Source organism: Mauremys reevesii, linkage group 1 (assembly GCF_016161935.1).
Source record: "Mauremys reevesii isolate NIE-2019 linkage group 1, ASM1616193v1, whole genome shotgun sequence".
In the NCBI taxonomy this organism is placed as follows: domain Eukaryota; kingdom Metazoa; phylum Chordata; order Testudines; family Geoemydidae; genus Mauremys; species Mauremys reevesii.
Genome location: NC_052623.1, coordinates 234,998,179 through 235,005,381, shown reverse-complemented (window position 1 = coordinate 235,005,381; position 7,203 = coordinate 234,998,179). Strand labels below are relative to the sequence as shown.

Genomic DNA, 7,203 nt, shown 5'->3' with positions numbered 1-7,203 from the left:
CCAAGACCATTGTGATATCAGAGGTAACACAACCAATCCCCCCTTCACTCTGTAGTGAATTTACATGCAATAGTTTCACTTTTTGTATGAGGGAATCTGCACAGGTGGTGTATTACTTGACCCAACTGCCAAATCCATGCAACAGCCCGGGATTTCAGCTACTAGCGGGACCCCATTGATGTTAATGGGAGTTTTGCCATTGCCTTCAGTGGAGCCAGAATTTCACGCAGTCTATTGTTTTGTGTTTTGTTTTTGTTTCTCCCTATATTTTATATATGGGCTTCAGTGTGTATACTTTATATAAAGTAAAGGGAGAGAAGAAAAAATTGTCCAAATCAGGTAGTTAAGACAAAACATTGTAGGCAAATAAATTTCAAAACAAAACAGAGGATAGGATCTAAACTCCTATTCTTTCCAGATCTCAAAACTAGAAGTTCTATGACCTAGGACATAAAATTAGAATTACAGCATCAATGGGGGAATGATAATATTTATGAATGTCAGTATCCTTCGGCACAAATACCATTGCAGGATTGGGGACACAATGCCTTTCTTTGTTTCCTATGAAAGCCGTAGCATACTCTAAGTCCTATAAAATAGTACCTGATAGATAAAATAGGTGTTTATAATAGAAATAGTATGAAATCTTTATCCCTTTCTAAATTTTCTTTTATACAAATGACTAGTATATTTTTTGTCAGATAAAATATAAAGACAGATCCAAATAACCAACAAACTGCAACATGTCAGCAAAAATGTGACAATTCATGTTTTTATAGAATGGAGATTCTTCTGCGAGTGCTTGCTCATGTTGATTCCGTGTCAGCCCATATGCATGGCTGCTAGAGATTTTTCCCTTAGCGATATCCGTAGGGCTGGCTCTGGCACCCTCTGGAGTCCCATGCTCCTGAGCTGGTATATGGGGCCCTGCACCCTCTCAGTTCCTTCTTATCACCCGTGATGGCTGCTGAACACTCCTTGCTCTTGCAATCTCCCTTTGGTTCTCTGTTCTGGACTCTCACAGTTCTACCTGTAAATAGTTATAGTCAATTAGTCTAGTGTTTAGTCTACTGTTAGTTGAGGTCTCATTGGGAACTTAATCCCAGGGATGGGGCATGTCCCAGTCCCTGGGGTTTAAGCTGTGTGCTGCCTGCCACAAACCCATGCTGGTTAGTGACCCACACACGAGCTGTCTTAAGTGTCTGGAAGAGGCGCATGTTAAAGAGAGGTACCGGATTTGTAAGTGATTCAGACCACACACTCCCAAAGACCAGGATATACGATTGAAAGCCCTGTTGATGGAGGCTGCCATGTGCCCTGCATCGGAGCCACATTCCAACTTGGCACCCAGCACATCAGCCTTGGTGCACACTGCTCTGCTGGCAATGGACCCTCCCGGCACTGATCCCCCTTGCCCAGGCTAGTCAAGAGTAGCTCCCCCTGCAAACATGGGAGACCACGAACAAGTCAAGACTCATGCTGGGGCGCTCGTCTTCCCCAAGGCTGCTATCGAAGGCGGGGACACCACCCACAACGTCCAGCCCAGCTAATCTGGTTAGGGATGTAAGGGGAGGTTTATGCACCCATGCATGGGCATATATTCCAAGTTACTTTCAGCCTTGAATAAATTGTGCATTACAAATAATTCATCTCACTCTCATCAGGCCCTTTCACGCATATGAACAGAGCAGCTTTTTGCATTATGCACAGTTTTGCTTTCCCCCCACGTAAAGTTGTTGATAAAATCAATTCTTGATTTTAAAAATGCAATTTTTATGCATCATGAGGAAGAATGGGTTCTGCATCCTTGTAGGGGATAAAAAAAAAAGCAACGTGTTACATTAAATCTGGAAGAGAAAGTTGGTTTTCAATTTGATTTTCTCTAGGCCTATGCTTCGGTGCTATGATATAAAGCAGGTTACGAGGAAATAAATCCGAGTGAATGAGGAAAAACCTCAATTGGAAATAAAGAAGGAATTTAAAATGTTCATAAATAGTACAGCTTTAAGCCTTCTGGGAACAAGATTTATGCAAAAGCATTATTCTTTCTATTTCTGTCAAATAAGACAAACAGCGGAGATATACCCTGTAGTTACTAATCTAAAGCTCAATACAGCAGGGCTTTAGAAAAAGATAGCATGGCCTTTTTATCTATCCTTTAAGCACAGTGAGACAGTTTCTTTTCCCTATATCATATAAAAGATGGACTTTGGTGAAAACTTTTTTATTTTATTTATTAGAATTAAATTAGAGATGGGTGATAATTTACCAGGCTGCCGAGAAGGGGGGGGGGGGGAGAGGAATTTGCCCCAGGTCCTGCAGGGGCCCCCATGAGAATGTAGTCTTCTATAGTATTGCAACTTTTTCTTATGGAAGGGGCCCCCAAAATTGCTTTTCCTCAGGCCCCCGGAATCCTCTGGGCGGCCCTGCAATTTACCAGGGGTGATTAACATGACCTGAAGAGCTGTGTGTAGCTCAAAAGCTTGTCTCTTTCACCAACAGCAGTTGTTCCAGTAAAAGCTATTACCACACCCACCTTGTCTCTCTAATAACAAGTAACTTATTTCCAGTTCTTCTGTTTTTTATTATTTTACCATTTGATGCAGCTGGTTATTAATCACATTTGATATTGTTATTTGTGTACTGGTCACTGTCTGTTCCTGAATTTCAAGTGAACATATAAAAGTGCAGCAGACCTCTCTGGCTATTTATTTAATTGCAGCAAGAGTACTGTTAATTCATATGATTCAATATGTTTGTTTAGATTTCAGCTGCTCTGGAGGATTTGATGTTTGGATTGCTGATTTTACCTCCACTAGAAGTAATTGTCACAACAAAATATTTTAGCAATTGTAACTGAAACTTTCTAGGTAAAGATCTGACTGGAGTAAAAATCTCTTCTGGTTTCATGTAATGGGCTGGGTAATGAGATCTGTTGGAGTCAAGATTTAATGCTATGATTAAGGAAAAATTTAAAACAAAAATACTTTTTTTTTTTTACACAATATTTAATTAGCTGTTCCACATTGCTACCTTGTAGCAATGAGGTCAGGAGCTTAAGCTTGTTTTTACCCTGTTGTCTGTTTATATGATTAATGAGAATATAGAGGGTTATATTTGATAGGATTAAAAAACTAGAAAGTATATAACCAGCCATGTTTAAGGGCACAAGTCAATCACTAAGTCCCCAATCCAGTAAACTACTTAAGCAAGTCAGAATGTATAGTTCATATCAAGACAATGGAACCACTCCAGCGTGAAGTTCAGCATGTGCTTAACTGCATTGCTGGATCAGGGCCTAACAGGCTGAGGGATTAAATAACTTTCCACTATGGGCAAGTTATTCCATAAGTGTCTACTATGCAGTTTCTTGTACCTTCCTCTGAAACATCTGGCACATGTCACTGTCAGAGACAGGATACTAGAGTGGATGGACTATTAATCTGATCCAGTATGCAGATCCTATGTTTCTATCATTTCTAATGGCCAGCAACACTAGTGACCTCATTACATTTCAGTGTCTTTCTCCAGGACACACAGGAAAATTGTTGTATGGTCAGTGACTATCTTCCACATGAATTAGTTTGATATCTCCAGGGGCAGAAGACTTCCCAATTTATCCATTATGAAATATAAGTTATTGAGACTCACACCTACTAACTAGAAACAGTCAATTAAAACTAATCTAAAAAGCCCTATATAACTTCCAAATTTTTAAAGTAAATGGGAAAATCACTTCATGCCTCAGCACTGATGTAACTAAGCTTGTAGCCCAAATGGTGTTCACATTCTTGGCAAGTCACATTAAACAGAGAATGTATGGTCTCCTAATGTTGCTCAGATTCAGGAGAAAGGGAGTTCATGCAAACAAAACGCTAGTGTTGTGTCTAGAAGCTGTTATTTATCATTAAAATGGAGCCATGATAATAGTATTAATATGTTAGGATGTCAGGTTTTAGGGCACTGAATCAAATCCAAATTCTGATTGTCTCGCTTGATGGGAATGTCAAGCTGTACGTTGAATTAATATTGTGTGTGGGGGAGAGAAATTTGAACACTGAAGTCCAAGGCATTGCATATGTTGTGCTCAAATTAGATGCCATTCGCAGGTTTTTTTTTTATCCCTATGTTCCATGGAAAATAAAGCTCTAAGCATGGCTGTGTTTCTAAATTAAAGCTATATTCTCCAATAACCTGCTGAGAAAGAAATGTATATTAATTGCATATTTGTATACAGCATAGATATCTAATTATCAAATTAAACCTCTGTCTTTCTTTTCTGGAATCCTTAAATAGTTGTGATCTGAACACAGATAATATTTATAGTATTGGATTTAAATGATTAAATGCCCAATCCAACTCCTATTGGATTCAATGAGAGTATCTTCATTGGGTCCATTGGAATTGGATCAAGACCTATATTTCTCTTAGGGTATGTCTACACTACAAGAGTAGTTCGATTCAACTTAACTCGAATTTGTGGAATCGACCTTACAAAGTCGAATTTGTGTATCCACACTAAGGACACTAATTCGACTTTGTGAGTCTACACTAACGGGGCAAGCGTCGACATTGGAAGCGGTGCACTGTGAGCAGCTATCCCACAGTTCCCGCAGTCCCCGCTGCCCATTGGAATTCTGGGGCGAGCCCCCAATGCCTGCTGGGGGAAAAAAATGTGTCGAGGGTGGTTTTGGGTAACTGTCGTCATTCAACCGTCACTCCCGCCCTCCCCCCCTGAAAGCGCCGGCGGGAAATCTGTTCGCACACTTTTCTGGTCAGTGACAGCGCGGACGCCACAGCACTGCGAGCATGGAGCCCGCTGCGATCATCACTGCACTTATGGCCGTTGTCAACAAATCGCACCTTATCGTCCACCTCTTCCACAGGCAGCTGCTGAGAAATCAGGCGAGGAGGCTCCGGCAGCACGGTGAGGACATGAAGTGTCAGAGTGGCACAGACCTCTCAGAAAGCACGGGATCCCGCACCGTGGAGATCATGGTGGCAATGGGCCATGTTCATGCTATGGGACGGCGATTCTGGGCCCGGGAAACAAGCACGGACCGGTGGGACCACATAGTGCTGCAGGTCTGGGATGAATCACGGTGGCTGCGAAACTTTCACATGCGTAAGGGCACTTTCCTTGAACTGTGTGACTTGCTGTCCCCTGCCCTGAAGCGCAAGGACACCCGGATGCGAGCAGCCCTGACTGTGCAGAAGCAAGTGGCCATAGCCCTCTGGAAACTTGCAACGCCAGACAGCTACCGGTCAGTAGCGAACCACTTTGGCGTGGGCAAATCTACCGTGGGGGTTGCTGTGATGCAAGTAACCCACGCAATCGTTGAGCTACTGCTCTCAAAGGTAGTGACCCTGGGAAACATCCAGGTCGTCATAGATGGCTTTGCCGCGATGGGATTCCCAAACTGCGGTGGGACCACCAGGCCAGCCAGTACATTAACAGAAAGGGCTACTTTTCAATGGTGCTGCAAGCACTGGTGGACCATAGGGGACGCTTTACCAACATCAACGTTGGGTGGCCGGGCAAGGTTCATGACGCGCATGTTTTTAGGAACTCTGGTCTGTTTAGACACTGCAGGAAGGTAGTTTCTTCCCGGACCACAAAATAACTGTTGAGGATGTGGAGATGCCTACAGTGATCCTCGGGGACCCAGCCTACCTGCTAATGCCCTGGCTCATGAAGCCCTATACAGGCGCCCTGGACAGTGACAAGGAACTCTTCAACTACCGGCTGAGCAAGTGCAGAATGGTGGTGGAGTGTGCTTTCGGACGTCTCAAGGGGAGATGGAGGAGCTTACTGACTCACTCGGATCTCAGCGAAACCAATATCCCCATTGTTATTGCAGCTTGCTGTGTGCTCCACAATCTCTGTGAGAGCAAGGGGGAGACCTTTATGGCGGGATGGGAGGTTGAGGCAAATCGCCTGGCTGCTGATTACGCTCAGCCAGACAGCCGTGCGATTAGAAGAGCCCAGCGGGAAGCGCTGTGCATTCGGGAGGCTTTGAAAGCTAGGTTCCTCAGCGAGCAGCGTGACCTGTGACTATTCAGTTTCTTTACAGAGAAGCTGAACCTGCCCCTGTTTCTTTACCCGGTTACTGTTGACTATCCTCTGCAGTTACATACCCCGTTCACCCCGTTTCCCGCCTTCCAACACACGTGTAAAAATAAAATACATGTTCCATTGTTACGTAACAAAGGTTTCTTTATTAATGACTTTGCGTTAAAGGGTTGAAACTGGGATGCAGACTGTGCTGGGTAGGGTGCAGTGATGAGCTGCCAAATTTTTAACAACCGGTTCCCTCCTCCCTCCAAAATTTTAACAACGGGTTCCCTCCTTCCCCCCCCCCTCCAGGGGGGGGGTCGTGCCCCATCCAACCTCTCATGTTCCTTGACACACACACTCCGAGACCCCTGACCCATCCCCCCCTTCCCTGTCCCCTGACTGCCCCTTGCCGCCCCACCCAACCCCTCCTCTCATTCTCAATGGCCCCCCAGAACCCCTACCCCATACAACTACCCCTTCTTTCTGTCCCTCAGTGCCCCCACCACCTCATCCAACCCTGCTCTTTCCTGACTGCTCCCGGGACCCTTGCCCCATTCAATCCCCTGTTCCCTGCCCTCTGCCCCCCACCCCCAAACTCCCTACCCTCTCTCAACACCCTCCCTGCCCCCTTACCGTGCAGCCTGGACGTGGCTGGGCCGGGACAGGAGTCGCGGCCGGGCCGGAGGATGCGGCGGGAGCCCAGCGGCTGGAGCCAGGTGGCTGGCCGGGTGGAGCCAGGGAGGGCTGCGGCCAGAGCTGGGCCGGGCAGCCGGGGCCGCCGCCACGCCCAGACCCACGCTGCCGGGCCCAGCCCCTGGCAAAACAGCAGGGGCGGCTGGAGCCACGGGGCCAGGCCGGGCTGGAGGTGGGGGGCCGTGTCCAGAGCCGAGCATCCCGGTAGGTGGGAGCATGGCAGGGCCGGGGTTGCGGCAGCCGGGCGGCCAGGGAGGGGTCGGGGGTCGGGGACGCGGGCCGTGCCGCAGCCGGTGAGGTTGGGCGGGGACCCAGGGGCGGGCAGGGTCGCGGCCGGGAACGCAGGGCCGGGAACGCAGCGGGGACCCGGGGACGGGGTGGCCGGGCAGGGTCGTGGCCGGGGAGGCGGGGACGGGCCGCGGCCAGGGACTGGCCGGGGCACACGCCCCCCC

At 47.0% G+C, this 7,203-nt stretch overlaps 1 long non-coding RNA gene across 1 annotated transcript in view; it reads right to left on the bottom strand.

The window, feature by feature from the left end:
• Nucleotides 1-811: 811 nt before the first annotated feature.
• The window catches only part of LOC120391384, a 50,266-nt gene continuing 43,874 nt past the window's right edge, over nucleotides 812-7,203 (bottom strand). The window contains exon 4 of the long non-coding RNA XR_005591284.1: nucleotides 812-1,030. This is a non-coding gene — a long non-coding RNA (uncharacterized LOC120391384). The remainder of the gene's footprint in view (nucleotides 1,031-7,203) is intronic.